The sequence below is a fragment of the Lathamus discolor genome, chromosome 11 (genome assembly GCF_037157495.1).
Source record: "Lathamus discolor isolate bLatDis1 chromosome 11, bLatDis1.hap1, whole genome shotgun sequence".
In the NCBI taxonomy this organism is placed as follows: domain Eukaryota; kingdom Metazoa; phylum Chordata; class Aves; order Psittaciformes; family Psittacidae; genus Lathamus; species Lathamus discolor.
The window spans coordinates 7,123,523-7,141,875 of NC_088894.1; the positions used below are offsets into that span (position 1 = coordinate 7,123,523).

The following is an 18,353-nucleotide window of genomic DNA, read 5'->3' on the forward strand; positions in this document are numbered from 1 at the left end:
TAGAAAATAGCTTAATAAAACCCATTTCAGTTGAATTTCCAAAAGGAAATATTTCAACTGAGATTCAAGTAAGAAATGTTACATTCCAAGGCATAACTTAAAGGGACATTCAACTTAAAATTACATATATTTGAACTTCCATATCACAGCTCACAGGTTTTTCCCCAGTGCAAGAAAGTACTTTAGGTCATTTCTCTTGCAGTCAAAGTCATCTTTCACTTTTGCTTCTGTTGGTTTTAATAAACCAAAAGAAGGGAGGAAATTTAAAGCAGAAAACTGATTAATACACAGTGAAGCTGCCAGACTGAGCTCAAAGTCCCCGTCCCCTCCCCCCCCCCCAGTTTTCCTTGAGTTCAAGTTGATGTTCCTTTAAGTTCAAAATGTCCAAATGTCAAGAATAAACAGACAGAACTATCTTTTCAACTATTTTTGCCAATACTTTGCCAAATGAAAATCTTAACTCTTCCCAATCTAGTCAGTACAAATTATGAGGCATTTACCTCCGAAATTAATGGTGCTTGGGCGTCTCAGACTCATTGGACAAGTTTCATGCAAAAGCCTCCAAAAATAATTCTCCTTCCAGAACACCCACCTCAGGGATTATATTACACCTACTGTGTGAGGCCAAAGCCCGGACATAGAAGAAGGATCATATCCTGCTGTACAAAACAAAGTGTTAAAAGACAAGAGATGAGAAACGTAGTAAGGGCAATCTTACATTTATAACGTATGTTCCATTGCAAAGGACTCCAAAGCTAATTATAAACCATGTTTACGGTACCTTTACTGACACAGAGCTACTGTGGAGTGCACTCCAGCAAGTCAGCAGTGCATCAGGAAGTTTTAGCAGGTTTGTGACTTAAACACATTTCGGTGGGTGATGCTACCTGAGGTATCTTTTAGTGCATTTCAATGAAGTTACCAAATTCAGAAATCCAGAAGGATACAGAGACAAATGCTCCTATTCACATTTCATAGAACCTTTTGACTGAAGGAGTAAGGACCTCAGTTTACACCTCACCTGAGCTATCAGTACCTGCAGCATAGTTGCACCCTCTGTAAATGAGGCACACATGATGAGTATCAACAGTGCTTCCTTATACAGGTAATTTTTCCTAGGAGGTAACCACACAAACACAGTCCCGCATTAAATTACAAGACAATGGGAGATCAGAGAGGTGACATGGCTGTCAGCCACCACCCTAAGGACATACATTCATTTAGGAAGCATTCAAGTGAAAATTTCCAGTTACCATGCTGCTAGTAGGAGGGAGGATGTGAGGTTTTGGGTAATGGCATGTAAATGACTGTACTTCTGTAGGAAGTCTGATACCTCTTCAACCCACACCACCCATGGACAGAAACTCAGTCTTGAACAGACTGGAAGCACAAGACATAACATCAGTATCGTGAAGTCTGGAACAACCAAATCTAAAGTTTACAAGAGCAGTATCTGCCCAGTCATTTATAGTTACTTTTTCAAGTAATACAGGTTTTTACGCTTTCAAAACGTTACTCAGACAGAACATCTGCAGCTTCAAGTACAGACTGTTTTTCAAAGACCACTAACCACCTCTTCAAACAGGGAAGGATGATGGGTTATTTTGTTTCATACTGGATTATTTTCTAACTAGAATTTGTTTCCCTGTATCTCTACCAAAGTCCAAATTACCTCTCTCCCACTGAATCCTCATTGCAGAATGCACACTTCTGGATGAGGACTCATCAGCCTTGAGAGCAGGTCAGTGACAATTAGTGTATCAGGCTGAAGATACAAATACTGAGCACTGGGAAGTACTTCATCCCACGCTGGGCCTCCCGAAGACTGAGGATCATTTCCCTGCATTGTGTTACTGACAAGAATCACCAAGCATTTGGCATTTTTCTGATTTTATATAATCCTAAGAATCTTTTATTTCAGCCCTTATTTTGATAGTATTTTAAGCTGAAGAAGTTCTTGGTTTACATATAACAGCACAACACAGGAGAATGTATCAGAGCTGGAAACAGCTGTATGGTTTTGAATGAAATAAGACTGTTTTGTTTCGTGAAACCGCTCTTTATCTCCCTATTCCAACTGCATTTAAAACAAGGTCTACTTTTAATCATTTGCCCAGCTAACTGCATTTAGAAGCACGTTATAAAAAGCTAGCCATGAAATAACATTTGCAAAGAAGGCTGTTAGTGCAACATTGAGTGAAATCTCTTAAAATGCAAGAAAAATATGGAAGAAAATTAACCTACTGATGGTTCCCACAGCAATAGAAAAGCAGCCTCCTCTTGTATGTAGGTTAAGTGATGCTATATAGTATGATGGTGTGTAATATTCTATATTCACATGAGGACAATGATGGCCTGTCCCTGCAGCAAAGCAGGACCTGACAATTCCAGGACAGCTGAGCAAGGAAGAGTGATAGTCAGGAAGCAGAAAGGTATCTCAAGGAAAAGCAAGCAGATCAAAAACAACATCAGGAGAAGCATAAGGAAGAATGAAGAAGTTGGAAGAACTGAAAACTACCAGAAACTTCCTTGATTACAATTAAATATCTCCCCTCCCTGCACTGAGTGAATGAAGAATCTACTCCCAACATGTCTATGGCTGGCTTACATTATGCATTTTCACTTCCTTCTGATGGACTCTTCTCTTTCCTACGTATTTAAGCATTTCTGGCCTAGTTTTCAGAGGGCTGTGCACTCACATCTCCTGTGAAGGTAATGAGATTTGCAGTTTAACTGCACATCTGAAATGCCAGACAACTAAGGGCTCACTTTCAAATCCGCTATAATCCTAGGATGGAGGCTGTTTTGTAACAGCATGCACTCCCTTCTCATGGTAACATTTTAAACAGCATCTCCTCAGCACAATCATCTGCAGCACCAAGCTTCTGCCCATGTAACACGGAAGTCTTTAGCTAACTTCTAACACACACCTCTCAATTCTAACTAGGCAACTATTCTGTGTGTACAGCTGCCATGTTAGACCAGTGCTTGAATTCAACCCTACGCTAACACATCAGCAAGCACAAGCCCCCAAGCCCTTTAACTTGTTTCTATGGGCAAAGTCCTTTAACTTTAAAACAGGATGAGGCACATTGAAAAGATAAAAAGTGAACAGAAAACCCAAGTCACAGCCTCTGGAAAACTAGGATTATTGGAACTGAAGAAAATCAAATGTATTTAATCACTGGTCAAAGCATTGTAAAACTTCTGCAGCACCGTGTGCATGAAACCACTGCTACTGCCCCTCACAAACAGTCTATTTCTTTAAAGTCTCTGCGTCAAAAAAATATCAGAAAAAACCCTAAAAATCTCTTCAGAGATTAAATCAGCCACCCCCAAAAACCTGCCAAGTGGTGTGTCAAAAAGGATTGTTTCACACCATTTCTCTGACATCCTGTGTAAATACTGCTGCAGAAGAGAGAAGGCCATCTAAAATGTGGTACTAAAAAAAAAACCCCACTTACTCCTTTGGAGGAAATTCTTAGGCTAAAAACCTGAACATGCTGTTTCAGTGGTTATAGGCAACTGTCAGCAAGGGCTTACGAAACTGTTTTCTCTTTTGTTTGGAGCTTACTGTCTAGCTTCAGGTTGGTGACTCTTGCACTAAGGACTCCCAACTTGCCATCAGAGGAAGAACTTCTATGGAAGACAGATGTAGTGAAAGGAATCAGTAAGGCTGATGTGTTTTACTCTCCATTCATGTTTTATTTAAAGGTTAGAAAAATATCTTCTGCAGTCCAGCAGACAGGGATCTTCTAAGTCATTCACACACTTCTCATTCTTGCTCAATTTCTGGAATTTTCCACTGGTGCCAGAAGCTCCATCTGGTGGGTGTGTACACTAACTGCAAAACTGAAAGGGAATTAACTATTTCCTTATCACCTTTTGTTGAGCAGTACAAGTTCTGTACACTATATAATTTATATGCACTAATATAAAATGGCCAAATTTCAATTGCTCTGGGAACCACAACTCCTTATTTCTGTTCTTACACTCTGCTGAGAATGCCTGTTGGTTTTTTTGGTGACACAGGCTGGGGTGTGTTAAAGACTGTTGTTACCTGAAGTTGAACGTTTTCTGAAGGAGGATCTTTTGAACACACATCAATAAAACCCTCTGGCAATCTCTACTGCATTCTGAAAAGCAGTTTTAAATTGCATCCATTCTCTAGGGCACGCTACACTTCAGTGCATAGGATATCTTAAATTAGAGGCACTAGCAGCTCAAGTACGCTTATGCACCTACCATCATCTTAAATAACGTCTTTTGTGACTGTTCAAGATCTCCAAAGATAGATGTTTATATGCATCCATGTATGTGCAGTGAAATCAATATGTAATATACATACTAAATATGATGGCCTTGCTTGTTTAGGGCTGTTTCTTAAACACTTCAGTTTGAAATCCAATAAAGCCTGCACATCTTGCAGAAATCTGAAATCAAGACTGGAGATCATTGAAGCACAAAGGATATTATTTGCTTACACCATGATATCCACACTTCAGTGATCAGGAAAAAAAGGCTGCATGAATGTACTCTACAATTCCAAAACAATCCTCATCTAGATTGTAGCTAAACATGGACAACCCCAGAAAAAGAATTATTCTGGGAACAGAAGCATGTTTCATGAATTAGCAGTTACCATTTAAATTAAATCAAGAATCATCTTTAAGTTTGTAATCCAAAGCTCACAAAAACATTTGTGTAATTGAACAAAGCAGCATAGAAGCCTCTGTGAAATGTGCAAGAACAAAGCATGTAATCAATATACACATCATTTATGACTGGATTACACTGATTGTGAAACTGCAATCAGATTAGACTGCTAGTGAAAATGGTAGTCCCATCTTCTCTGTGCCATGTTTTCCTGACATCACCCCTGTGTCAACAGCCACAGCAGAGACCTGATCCAACTGAGAAGTGTTTTTCAGACAGTAGTTCCTTTGCTCACCCAAACAGAAGCACAGGGACTGGTACAAGTAAAGTGGCTCACACTGCCCTGTCCAGGGGCAGCACTGGCACAGACACAGTTAAACCGATAGTGAAACTTCATCCCCTGGTGTGTTCTGCCTGGTAAAACGCATGGCTTGCATGCTGGGGTAAGTGGCAGAACAAATCAACGAAACAAAAGAGAGCATACAAATACTTTTACAAGCTCATCCAAAACTAATGCCAATACATGCTTTCAGAGAGTAGATAAATTAGATATTGAAGGGATCTCGCCAACTGGCTAGCATCTGAGTATCTGAAGTGTAAAAATAGTCAGTGAAGTAGGCTGATGCTAATTGTTTTTCCTTTGCCTTACCACTCAACACACGCTATGCACAAATGCTGGCATGACATGATTGGGTAAAGTCTGTAAACAAGAGCTTAAAAATCAGTCTTACCACTTCACATTTCTTACCTCTTTCCCTTTCTGTCTAAGCATAGCTCCCAAGTGTTCCAATCCCTGACTACATTCCAGCGTTAATCCACCTCAGCTACTGCTGTCTTCGGTCTGACTCAGGAACCTTCGATATTCAAAAGGCTTCATAGCAGCAGCAGCAGGAATGGGGAAACAAAACAAAACACACAAAAAAAGATCACAACCATAAGTTTCACTTTTTAGGAGGGAGAGGGGAAAGCATTTTAAGACAATTATATTGCCTACTTAGTTTTCAAGAGACATTTTGTCCCCTTACTGTTGCTGCTATGAATCTGCAACACTAACAACTTCTTTGGCTCAGCTGCAGCACATGCAGAGAACTATCAGATCCAGAGCCCCAGTCAGAAAACAAGACACAGGAGAGACAAAAAGGGGTGAAAGAAAGAAAACCCGAGGCTAGGGCCTCAGAGAGGAGAGCTGGGAATAGAGAAGAAACGTGGATAGCAAAGCCAAGCTGGAAAGCATGCCCTCTCCTACACCTGAAGGACCCCACGACCTGAAGAGTATTACTTCAGTGAACAGGCTGTTTACACAGTTACTTAGTTTCTATTTCTTGTAAATTGTTTTAGATAGTATTTGGGAAGTGGATTTTAAATGAAACATTTTGCCACATGCTCTGGACAGTCAAGAACCCGCAGGTGTGATGCGTTCAGAGATTCAACTACACAGATTTAGGACCCAACAGCCTGTTAAGGTTTTTTTCACCCAAATTATCGCTAATACTACCTTAAAAAAAGCAAGGATATAAATGGTGGTAACTCAAGTGACTCACTGCAGAAAAAAACCACGGTATTTATTCCATTCTTATTCAAACCAAGAACTGTCATACTCATTCAAAAGCACTACTGTGAAACAAGAGTGAGATACTAAATTCAAGCCTCATGTTTGCCTTTCAACACCAGCTAGCTGTGGTGAAGCTCTGAACAATGCAGCTTTCTCCTTGAGGCATATGGCCCTCAGGTACATAACTGAAAGTTACACCCTCTCCGAAAATGTCTTGATTCAAACCTAGAACATGTATTCATTTTTATATCGGATCTAGCTATTTCCTGAAGGCACAAAATGAGCAGGTTCATTCGGCCGCCCTGACTAGCAAGGCAAGGGTGTTCTTCCCAAAATGTGTCCCATGAGTCAGAACACACCTTTCACCTACACAAAGCGTAGAGGCTTTTTTAACTAAATTAACATAATCCCGAATCTTTTTTTCTTCCAAAACATATACAGACATTTCCATTACATTGTCCTTACACCAGCACCTTTTCTTCTTATCTCCATTGCTTACACTATTACTAGGAAGCATACCCTTGTATCAACAGATTCATTTCTGAGCAGGATTACCTCCACATTAACCATTATACTGTTTTATTAACAAAAAATCTGAGCATAGAGCAGATCTTTATTTAATAACAAATACTCTAATGCTTGTTTAGATGCAGGCCAATATAAATTAGCTGTTATCTTTTTTACGCAAGCATTTACATACATCTTTAAAGAAAATCCCAGCAAACAGCATTACCATACTACCTCATCTGAACTATTTCAGAAATACCCCATCTTTGCCATGCAGACAAAGCAGATCAAACAATACCTGTGACCCACATTAATCGCCTGAATGATTGCAGTTCTACAGCTACCTGCTGCCTCTCTCCTGCACCCATGTCCTACAGACCCCTCAGACTATGAACCGCATCACATCTGATACTCTTCTTCCTGATGTACGAAACAAAATCAAAACCAAACCCAAAGCAAACCAAAAACCCTAAAACACAACCCAAACATAAACCCACAAAATCCACCCCAATAATTTTGCTAAATCTTATCTGCAGCCACCTCAAAATAAATACGTTAACCCATGAGCTATCTTTGCTCCCACACATTGGTTCCAATTTCTTTTCTTTACACCTATCAAATCAGCTGCCATCTTACTAGAAAGTTATAACATGCACATTTGGACTGTCTGACTTTTGACTACTGGTATGTTTATGTATTCCAGGAATGCTCTTTAAATTTTAATATTTACTCTGTATTTACTGTTCTTATGGAGTTGTTAAACTGGGCTGGGAATAATCGTCTATTATTATTCACTCTGCAGTGTGCCAGAAGCACAACTTACCTGCCACAGAAAATTTGTACCTGCATTCATCTAGAATTGAATAGTGAATTCAGTAACTGTGGAGTTCAGCTTGGTAAGCACCTAACAAGTGATACTTTATACTATTAAAGCTTAATTAAAATGCTGTTGTAATATACCACTGTAACACATAACAATTCTGAAAATGCTAATGGGCATCTTCTGACAACTGGTAACTTCTATCCTACCTATACAGAAAAACACAAAGTTATTCATCTCATACTGAAGAGCACATACAGCCTTCCTAGATATTCTGTTTGTGCAGCTGATGCTTAACACCACAGGGCACGAACTTTCCAAAACAGCCAAGAAGTTCCTCTCCTGTGAAGGTTTAATTCCCAAGCACTTCCGAGAGCAGACACTGCTCGCCTCTTGTCTGTCTTACCTACAGGCAAAGGCGGCCACCTTTCAACTTCCCTGGCATATTCAAACATCTCCCTCCTAAACCTCAGGTGATCCTACAAGCTTTTAATGACTTCTAAGCTCTAGCAGTTCCTTACAATATACTTTGACGCATAAACAGTAGTAACCTTAAGAGATGCTTTCTATAAACCTGTCTGATGGACCATCACTTCAAGTTAAAAAACAAAAAAAGAAAAAGGGTCTTTTTTAGTAACGGGGCACTAAAAATACATCGGTTTGCAATGATCTTAGAGAGTTATCCCCAAATGCTAGAGACATTTCATTTCTGTTAGATACCAAAAAGGCATTTTAAGAAGTTAATTAAGGAATAATTTTAGCAAAGGGCAGCTTACTATAAAAAACCAGTACAAAAACATTAAGCTGAGTATTACTTCTGGAGAGCAAGTTGCTCATTGTGTGTCATTCTATTCTGAATGAAGTTTAAGAACTTGCTGTAATATATCTTCAAGAAAGGTAACAATCATATTACAACCCATCAGCTGCAAGTGCAATGTTATCAGCAATGGGGTGTATCTAAACTTCTATTGTCTCTTCTTAACATTTTAAGATTTCAGTACCCATCACAGTAGATGTTGATGTGCTGATATCAAATTACTGATCAACATCTGCAAATGCGCATCTAAAAGGGAACCAAGTTTTGGTTTGTTATTAAAAGCAAACCCAAAAGCAATGTTTTTCTGTTTTTTAAGCAGGATGTCTTTCTCACCTAGAAGGATGGCAACTTGTAACTACACAGTTATCAGAGTCCCCAAAGTGCAAGTTCTTCCAAGTAGCTGAGACCCTGCAAGAGGCAGCGATGCTGGTGGCCTGCAGCATGTACTGACTGTGCCCACACAGAAGCCAGCTACGATGGGTCCATGTACCTTGACAGGTAGTAATCACACGTCTCCATTAGCTCACACCTTGGGCCTCCCGGTAGAAAACAGTAGTAAAAATAAATAGAAACACAGGTAGTAAAAACCACCTAGAAAACAGGGAAGGCCTCTAAAAGGAAGAAAACCCTGTTTCACACCTACCAAATGGCTTAAATACATCCAATAAGCAAAGCCTATCAAGACCTCAAAGTGCCTGGTTATCCAAACTCTTGCTCATGGCCCCAGACAAAGCACTCGACGCTTCAGCAACGCCTCACACTCAAGTTTCCAGCGCCGCAGCCATGCGCTCAGAATGCGAGAGAAAAAGAAAGCCATGCAAGTTTACAGAGCGAGAGCCACCAGCAGCCACAACCGAGGCGCGATACCGCGACTGACATCCTGCTCACCGCCTCGCGTCCCGCCCCAGCCGGGCGAGCTGCGCTGCGGGGCGGCAGGTCCCGTCCCGTCCCGTCCCGCCCGGGGCCGCCGCCGGCGCTTTGCGGCCGCTCCCCCCCCCCCCCCGCCACCCCTCCCCGCAGCCCTGCCCGGCGCGGGGAGGGCGCCCCCTACCGCCTGCCTCCGCGCGCCGCGCTGGGCTGCGGTGCATGTTGGGTGGGGGCTGGTATTTTTCTCGCACGGCCATAAGCCGGGGCCGACAATACCGACCGAACGGGGAAAACCCGCGCCCAGCGCCGCGTACACCGGGTGCCGGGGCTGCAAACCGACCCCCTTTCCCCTTCCCGCCCCGGGTTGCAGCCGCCAAGCGAAGGGGGTGCGTGACAAGGAGGGTGCAGCCCCCGGCGGAGGCGCGGGGCTCCAGGGTTTGACTTCCCCCGCCTTTGTCTGAGACGCGGGTGCCGGTAACCGTAGCCCGCGGCAGGGGATGGAGGGACGGGTGAGCCAACGACGCTGCATCCTGCGGCTGCTGCCCGGCTCGGGGCACCGGCCGCTGAGCGCGCCTCTTCCCGCGGGCAGAGGCTGCCGGAGGGAGGCGGCTGCTCCCTGCTCCCCGCTCCCCGCCAGCGCCGCTCTCCGGGGCCTCGCTCAGCCGGCGGGACCCGATCCCGGCTGCCGGCAGGCTGCAGGCAGCGCCGGGGTGCCGGCCCCGGCCACCGAGCCATCACCCCGCTCATCGCCTTACCGCAGCCCCCGCCGCCGCTCCCGGGACGCGTCCATGCGAGGTCCCCCCCCCACCGGGAGGGGGAAGGGAGGAGGCTGGGGCTGCCTGCGCCGCGCGGGCCCCGCGCACAGCGGAGAGCAGCCGGCAGCGTAGCGGTCCCCGCAGCCGGCCGGAGCGAAACCGGCCTCTCCGAGGCGGCCAGGTCCCTTCAACATGTGTGCGGCCGGGGGAAGGGGGCCGCCCGCCAACTCCTCCGCAGCCCCCCGGCTGCAGCGCGCAGGGCGGCGGGCAGGGCGCGGGGCTCCTGCCCCTCGGGGCGGGCGCGGGACTCCCGCTCCGCCGTCGGGGCCGGGGCTGCCGGGGACCGCGGTACCGCCGGGCGGAGGGAGGGAGCGAGGGGGCGGGCGGGGGCTGCCCCCGCCCGGGTCGGACCGCGGACTCACGCACACACCTACCTGACTGGGGCTCTCCTCAGCAGCGAGGGCGGGCGCTCCCCCGGCACCTCTGGCTGGGGGTGGGGGTGCGCGGAGCTGCCTCCCTGGCGCCGCCCGGGTCCCTGGGCGGGCGGGCGGAGCGGAGCCGGCGGCGGCGGCGCGGGGGAGACAAAGGGGGCTGGATGGCGGCGGGAGGGGGGGCGGAGAGGGGGCGAGTGTGCGGGGGGTGGCCTATGGTGAGCGGGTCCCGCGGGGCGGGGGCGGCGGCTTCACTGGGCTCGGTCCCCGGGGCGGGGGGTGTGGGGCTGCGGGGCGGGGGGGGCTCCCTGCAGACAATACAGCCGGGTCCCTCCTGCCCAGAACCTGCCCTGGACAAGATGGCGGCCGAGAAAGAGCGGAAGTGACGCGAGACTCTCATTAGCATACGGGACTCATTGTCCGGCGGGAGGGGAGGGGGCCGCGCCCCGGGGGGGAGGGAGCCGGCGCCCCGCGGTGTTCCCGCGGACCGGGGCCCCATCCCCCCCCCGCGGGCCGCGTCCCGCCGCCGCCGGGCGGGCCGGTTACATAACCCCGTGGGGCGGGGGGCGGCGGAGGGGGCGCTCTCGCGAGAGACAGACGGAGGGAGCCGCCGGCGGGATCTACCCCGGGCCCGCTAGGAGGCGCCGCGCCCTGCGGCTGGGGCCGGAGAGGCAGCTGACACCGCCCCCGTTATCCCTCCGCCGCCCCCGGCCGGGACTACATCCTGTCCGGAGGGGCCGGCCGGGGCGGGGGCTCGGCGCCCGGCGAGTCGCACGCCCACGTGACAGCGGTGAGCGCACGTGACCGCGCGGCCCTCGGCACACGGTCTCGTGCCGCGGCGGCCGCGCCGGCGGCGCCTCAGGGGGCACCCGCCCCGCCCCGCCCCGCTCCGCGCGCCGCCGCGAGGGGCGGGGCCACTCCCCGCGAGGGGCGCAGGGCGCGCGGCGCCTCACACCATGGACAGCGCAGCGCGGCCGGAGGGCACGGCGCCGGCACCGACCCTCGGCTCCGCTCCGTACCGCACCGCACCGCTCCGTACCGCACCGCTCCGTACCGCACCGCACCGCACCGCTCCGTACCGCACCGCTCCGTACCGCACCGCACCGCACCGCGGAGCATCAGGGGAGCGAGCCTCGAGTTGGGCGACAGCCTCGCCGAGGGCCTCGTCAGGGCCTCGCGCCACGAGGTGTACCACAGGCTGCTGGGAGGGCAGTGAGAGGCGCGGTGGCGGGGCCTGCCTCGCGCTCTCTGAAGGCCAAAACCGGCGTGTTTCGGCTCAATTTACTGCAGCCAAAACTGGCGTATTTCGGCTCAATTTACTCAATTTACGGTTGCCTGGAGGTGGGTGTCAGTCATGTGCCTGGCGAGCCTCGTGCACGTGTGTTCACACACACACAGCCCTGAAACAGTGCGTTTCAGGTTGATGACCTGCCGTAACACCTGGATCGTGACAAGGCTCCATGTGGGAATGATGGTGCCCAGTGGGTGAAGACAAACATGCTCAAGATCCCTTCAGCAAATGAGGTCCAATTCGATAGAGCTGTAAAAGGACACTCTACGAGTGAAAGGGAATGTTGGGGTTTGTTATGTCAAAGCTACACAAGCACTTGAAGGATGAAGTAAACTGCAGTTCCATGCTCAGCATCCAAACCCTTTCTGGTTCAGAGTCACACGTGCTGTAGCTAAGACTTGCAATACTAGAAAAGAAGAGTGTGTTTTCAAGTTATTGCCTTTAGTATTAAAAGCATAGAAAAGTTGTCATAAATTACTTAGACTTCATAAAACTCAAAGATCTCCTATGTTTTCAAGTGACCGATACCCTGGAAGTATGTAAATGGCCGTGTATCGCAATCACGTAACTAGCTGTTCTGGCGAATTCAGTGACATTTTGTTGTTGGCTTGCTTGAAGTCTTTTTAGTTGAGCAGAATTTAGAAGTACGCTGTTGGTCACCATCTGCAGACCTTTGTTTCACCAGGTACGTTCATGGTACCTTCACACAAGTGGTCATAAGACTGCGTAAGTTACATGCAACAGAATAGAAATACACAAAACTTACCTGCAAAAACAAAGCTGGTGCTTCAGTGTTGAAAGGGATTCTAGAACTGAGGTAGGTTAAAGTTCCACTGCAATACTCGTATGTGAAATACATCTCAACCAGGGAGAGCAAGGGAAGCTGGCTTGGGTTTTCTACTATAACTTCAGTTTGCCTTCCTAGAGTAGGTACTGTAATGGGACTTGTACTGAAAGATGAGGATAAAACACAAAGTGTGTGTGAAAAGATTGATTTTAAGGGGAAAACCCAAGCAGTGGGGAAGGAGAAAAGGAGCCTTGAGTCTGTTTTTCTCCTGTGTGTACAGAGTGAGGTGAACAAAATGAAACAGAAGTTGATGATAATAGTCTTAATATGCTTTTTATATTACTGAAGTGGGCATTGTTCCTCACGATAGACTGTGGCCACTAGAAAAATGGGTAAAATCATAGCCCTAAACACTTAACACCGGAGAGGACACGATTAGCAATCCCAAGTGGAATAGGTATAATTGAACTTATGTTGTGCTATTGATTCAGGTCAAAATTGTGCCCACATTCGTAACTGTACTAGTTCAGCAGCGGGACTATGTTTGGGTTTTATTCAAATACAAAATAACTGAAACAACTGTCAATGGCTGTAAGCACCAAACATAATTAATTGTATAATAAACCCAAGTTAATCCTCAGGAGCATTGAGATCACTGGTTTCACAATGATCTTAGAGACCCATTAAGCCATTCAGCTCCAGTGCTATTTAGACTCTTCATCATTTGTCAGCATTCTCTGACGTTCTTCCATGAAGATGACTTTGGGAAAAGCAACCAGGAAGGAACAAAATTTAGTCTGTATCAAGATGAAAGTAGGGAAGAACTATGCCTTGACACAAAGTACTCTTCTTTTCTCCTTGTTTTTTGAGAAGATACTCCTACTGAGTGGCTCTGTGATTAGAGATGCTTCAAAGAGGTTTGCTTAGTGGGTTGGGATAACCTGAAAGGAAAAGTTGATGTCTTAGTCTGACCAGTGAGAAACTGATCTGTTGTAAGTGACACTTAAATTTCACTTGGAAGCTGGTCAGTCAAGTGTCACGTGCTCTGGAGGTGATGCTGTGCTGCCAAGAAAAATTGCGTTCTGTCTGTGGGTGTAGGATGGATGTCTTGCATGTTGTCAGTGTGTTCAGAAACACTGCATTCAGGCAGGATTCAGACTTGGTTAAAATTTAAAAATCACCTAACTTCAGTATTTCAGTAACTTATCTAGGATAAATCATAGAATCAACCAGACTGGAAAAGACCTTTAAGATCATTGAGTCCAGCCATTACCCATCACTTTCAAGCAGCTTGTCTTTTTTACCTCCCCTGCATTGTACAGTAAGTAATATTATTTTGACAGAATCCACTCATCAGAAGTACTGCCATGTGCCTTTCTTGAGAGAGCAAGCAGGATGCAAAACTGGATTGGAAACGAGAGCTCTCCAAACACATTACAGCCATGCCATGAAACTCACCATGTAGTAAGTAAAACGGATTACTTAATTCCTGGGTATCCCCCATGTAGTTGCATAGAAGTAGTGGGTCAGAAGTCCCCAGAGCATTCTCAACAGTGATTGTAGGAGCTCAGTCAAGATCTTTCCTATTCTGGAACAAAAGTAGAAGTATAATTTAGTGCTCAGATCTTCCCCTTCCTGAGAGCACAGCATTTTGGGAGCTTGATAGCCCCCCCGAGTTTCCCAGGGAACATCAAGCTCTCAACTGTGGTTTTGTCTGGGGTCACCTAGGGTGCAACATGTTTGCAGAAGTCAAAACAGGAAAGATGTTTGTGAGCCAAACATAAGGTAGCTTGTTGGTTTTGGTTTCGGTTTTTATGATGAGGTACCATTGATAGCGATTTCTATTGAAAAGTCAGTACAACAAACCTTGCTGCAACAACCTTCCACTCTATGATCTCTGCCCACTGCTGCTTTGGTGAAATCTCTCTCTCAAGTGTGGAGTTTTCCAATTGAATTTTTGGTTAAAAGTTGCAATTCCATTTCCTTCTCCCCAGTCCCAGTATGTTTTCTCCTGAACAAAAACAATCACAGTCTGTAGAAGTTACAAATGGCTACCAGAAGGTAAAATGTGGTGGGAACAGAGAAGTAAAAAAAAGGTTCTGTGCTTTACAGAAGCTCTGTGATTACCTCTTGTATTCATGTCTTCTTCAGCATGGCACCTTGCAGGTGATGTGTCATAAAACAGCGATAAAGGTTGATAAGCAATCCTCTTGTCTGCATATACCGTGGTCATAGTGGTCCTCATGTTGAATTCTGGAATGCTAACTACTGAAAAGCTGTTGCTGGAGTCATCAATGCACTGAACTCAGTAGGCAATCTGTCATTTAATTCATTGTGCCAAGATTTCAGTCCATGTTTATACTGGAATCTTGATAGACCCTTAAATAAATATTATTGATTAGTCATCAGTATATTTTACTGTTGATATGCAGAAGGTTGTGCAACCTTGCAGTTGGCTTTCTACACAGTCCACTGGAAAATATGTTTTATTATAGTGCTTATGTTGGCAACTAGGTACATCTTTATTGCAGGCTCAGATTTAAAAAAACCCCATAAACCAAAACTGCAGCTAATTCCCTCCAACCTCAGATCAGACAAATCCTCACCCACAAAAGCCAAACAAGATAAGCTGGGGATCTCATTTTGATGCTGGCTTCACATTCAGTTGGATACATTAACCAAGCCTTTATTGTCTGAAGTCGTTGTTCCAGCTTCAGAATCATTATGATCTAGGTCAGGGGGATTAAACTGCTTGCCTTTATGAATTACATACTTAAATCCTCATGTGAGTAAGAGAGACAAAGTTATACCTCAGGGTGTGAACTGTACTGCATATCCCTGAGGCAGGGCTATTTGAGAGCATGAGGAGACCACAGCTGCTCAAAGCCCTCCTGCTATGTAGTATAGCTCATCAGGTGCACAGTCCTTGGACAGGAGGCAGTACCAATTTTAGTAGCCCGCAATTATGTGTTTCACCTCCCAGCTGGGGCTTCAGGTTGTCTGATGAAACACTTCATGCTGATACAGGGCTGCTGAAGTCAGTCAGCAGAGCTCTGACTGGGGCGTGCATTCAGAAGCATGGTCAAACCAGAGCGCAAGCACCAAACCTAGCTCATGGATAATCCTAGGGATACGGCATGCAAAACTCCAGAGTGCGTGCTTGAAGCTCAGCACACGCTTTGGCTGTCTAATGGGTCTGAACAACTGAGCCTGCTGTGTAAGGTTTTTCATACGTCACCTTAAATCTCTAGCCCATAGTAACAGAAGCAGCTCTTCCCAGGGCCTTGCCTGCCTGCCAGTGGAAGCAATCAGTTTGCTATTCAGGAGAAAGTGAATTTTACTGGTGCATAACGTGAGTTACCATCTCCCCCCTCTTCATTAAACATGCCCAACCAAATGTATTCATGATATATACCGATTTAAGCCAGGAAGGAATTAAAACTCCTGTTCTTGCCAACAGATTGAGTGCTTGCTGACACAGACTCCTAAGAAAGTATAATAGAGGAAGTACATTTGTGCCTTCTTGGGAAATGTATATGGATGTAACTGAGAAAACCTGATTCCATGTGGAACTGTAAAAACTGTAAAACCAAGGATATAAAATGGAAAATTCTCTGTAAATGTCAAATCAGTGTTTTGTGGTGGCCAAAACAAGGCGAGTATTGCCATGATATTAAGAAAGAAACTGAAAACTAAAATGTCACTGTATAAATCTCTACTACATGAGTATTTAAGACATTGTATGGAGTTCTAGGCACCTGATCCCTAAAGGCTATAGTAGAACTGTCTGTCATCCTACTATAGTCTGCTACTAGCATTGTGAGAACAGCAAGGTGTGGTGTGGCTTCTGTCTGAGGAAATTAGAAAGACTAATTATGATGAGGGGATAAGCAGGGTCTATAAAAAAAATAGGAAAAGGAAAATGGGAAACAAGAAATATGGAAGATAGAATACCAGAATCACAGAATGGGTTGGAAGGGATTTTAAAGACCATAGAATCACAGAATGGTTTGGGTTGGAAGGGACATTAGAGATAATCCAGTTCCAACCTCCCTGCCACAGGCAGGGACACCTTCCTCTAGAGCAGGTTGCTCCAAGCCCCATCCAACCTGACCCTGAACACTGCCAGGGATGGGGCAGCCACAGCTTCCCTGGGCACCCTGTGCCAGCACCTCAGCACCCTCACAGGGAAGAATTTTTTCCTTGCATCTAATTGATATCCTTCATCTGGCATGTTAAAGCCACTCCCCTTGTCGTGTCCCTACCTACCCTTGTCAAAAGCCCCTCTCCAGCTTTCTTGTCAGCCCCTTCAGGCACTGGAGCTGCTCTAAGGTCTCCCCTTAAGGAGCCTTCTCTCCTCCAGGCTGAACCAGCCCAGCTCTCTCAGCCTGGCTCCAGTGCAGAGTTGCTCCAGCCCTTGCCGCAGCTCCGTGACCTCCTCTGGACTCGCTCCAACAGCTCCATGTCCCCTCTTGTGTTGTTGCCACAGAGCTGGATGCAGGACTGCAGGGGGGGGTCTCTCAAGAGTGCAGTAGAGGGGGAGAATTCCCTCCCTTGACCTGCTGGTGGTTGAGGGATGTTTTTAACTCTTTTTATTCCCACTGGATCCATGTATTAGTTCCTTTCAGCAGGGCTTTCTACAAGTAGGAAGGTGCAGGCTACTGAAATCAGTTTCATGCTTATGACCTTTTCTTGTTTTAAGAAGCATTGTAGTGTCTGCTTGTGTCCTGATGCCATGAAGCCCTTGGTTTTGTTTCTTTATAGTATACTTTCTTCATATCTTAAATATTTCCCTTTAAGCAAATAAGAACTATCACCTATTTAGTTAAAATTGGAATATAGCCCAGTCACGTTTCAAACTTTGACACACCAGAGCACACAAAAGCCATGCCATGTATTATGATCTTAATTTATATGTAAAAGCACCTTCCTCCAAACATGATCTCATAAATAGGCAAATGAAATTTCCCAGGTCATTTTCATAATCACAAAGTAGGCATGCACATTCTAAAAGCTAAACCCTAACTCAGAGCACTTAGGTTATGAGTAACTATTACAATGGACTTTAGTTATACACTGTTACATAAAAGCCTGAGAAAAATATGACCTGGTTGAGGCTCAATTTGTATTCCAGCAAATGGTTCTCAGTAGTATGTAAATCTGAATAAACATCTAAGAACTCCCTATTGGGTCATTAAAAATTTTGTACCTATCTAAAATGTTGATTTTAGCCACAAAACCTCACAAGGAAACATTAAGCAGATGAAACTTATTCACTGGAGATTTCAGTGGCCCTTTAGAGCCAGAGATTTATTTCTGTATAGAATATTAAATTTGATTAGCCTGCACCAAATGAAATTATATGTAATTTGCTGGAAAAGTACAGGCAAATGTCACAAAATGTACAGTTAAGTCACTAATCCAGTGATTTGTAGATTCAAAACCTACAGCTACAGGTTTTGTATGATTTTAAGGCAAATTAATGTTTGCTCTGGATAGCCAGGAAAGGAGAAAAATACCAGAATCTGTAGCATATCACTAAAGCAGAAAGGAATATGTCTAAAGCAGTCCCTTAGAAAACATGCTGTCATTTTAAAGTTGTATTTAACCATTTCTGTCACTGTGATAAGTAACCGAGATATGAATTTATCATTTACAGACTTTATATTTAATTTTTCTAATATTAAAAATTCTATCTACTGTACTAAAAAAATACAAACACCAGCCAAATAGGCATCATTTTTAAGCAACATCTGTGGCTTCTCCTAATATTAATTTTCTGATACAGATATCCACAGAACTACTCTCAGCCCCCCAAAAATGGGACATATTCTTCATCCATATAACAAAATGAAACAAAAAAAACCAAC

The 18,353-nt window shown here is 45.5% G+C and overlaps 1 protein-coding gene and 3 long non-coding RNA genes across 15 annotated transcripts in view; 2 read left to right on the forward strand and 2 right to left on the reverse strand.

Annotated features, from left to right (window-relative positions):
• The window catches only part of LOC136020665 (uncharacterized), a 72,753-nt gene extending 63,690 nt beyond the window's left edge, over positions 1-9,063 (forward strand). Inside the window, exons 6-7 of one of the 3 annotated variants that reach the window (XR_010615439.1) lie at positions 7,518-7,611; positions 8,669-9,063. This is a non-coding gene — a long non-coding RNA (uncharacterized LOC136020665). The remainder of the gene's footprint in view (positions 1-7,517; positions 7,612-8,668) is intronic. The other 2 variants (XR_010615440.1, XR_010615442.1) reach the window with 2 other exon arrangements.
• The window catches only part of ADNP (activity dependent neuroprotector homeobox), a 30,848-nt gene extending 20,077 nt beyond the window's left edge, over positions 1-10,771 (reverse strand). For 2 of the 9 annotated variants that reach the window (XM_065691962.1, XM_065691954.1), the window contains exons 1-3: positions 10,409-10,771; positions 5,405-5,527; positions 501-659 (exon numbers count right to left, since the gene is read on the reverse strand). The gene's annotated coding sequence lies outside the window, so the exon portion shown is untranslated. Of the gene's footprint in view, positions 1-500; positions 660-5,404; positions 5,528-9,229; positions 9,317-9,974; positions 10,195-10,408 lie in introns of those variants that run through there. The other 7 variants (XM_065691955.1, XM_065691957.1, XM_065691956.1 and 4 more) reach the window with 7 other exon arrangements.
• A 728-nt stretch (positions 10,772-11,499) lies between these two features.
• On the forward strand, positions 11,500-15,357 carry LOC136020666 (uncharacterized). Its single transcript, XR_010615444.1, has 3 exons — positions 11,500-12,381; positions 13,827-13,947; positions 14,635-15,357. It is a non-coding gene; the product is annotated as an uncharacterized LOC136020666 (long non-coding RNA).
• LOC136020667 (uncharacterized) lies at positions 12,748-15,313 on the reverse strand. 2 transcript variants are annotated; one of them, XR_010615446.1, is made up of 4 exons: positions 14,611-15,313; positions 14,350-14,494; positions 13,942-14,071; positions 12,748-13,424 (listed from the first exon to the last, which is right to left on the reverse strand). It is a non-coding gene; the product is annotated as an uncharacterized LOC136020667 (long non-coding RNA). The 2 variants fall into 2 exon arrangements; XR_010615445.1 differs by having other exon boundaries at positions 14,350-15,313.
• Positions 15,358-18,353: the final 2,996 nt, after the last annotated feature.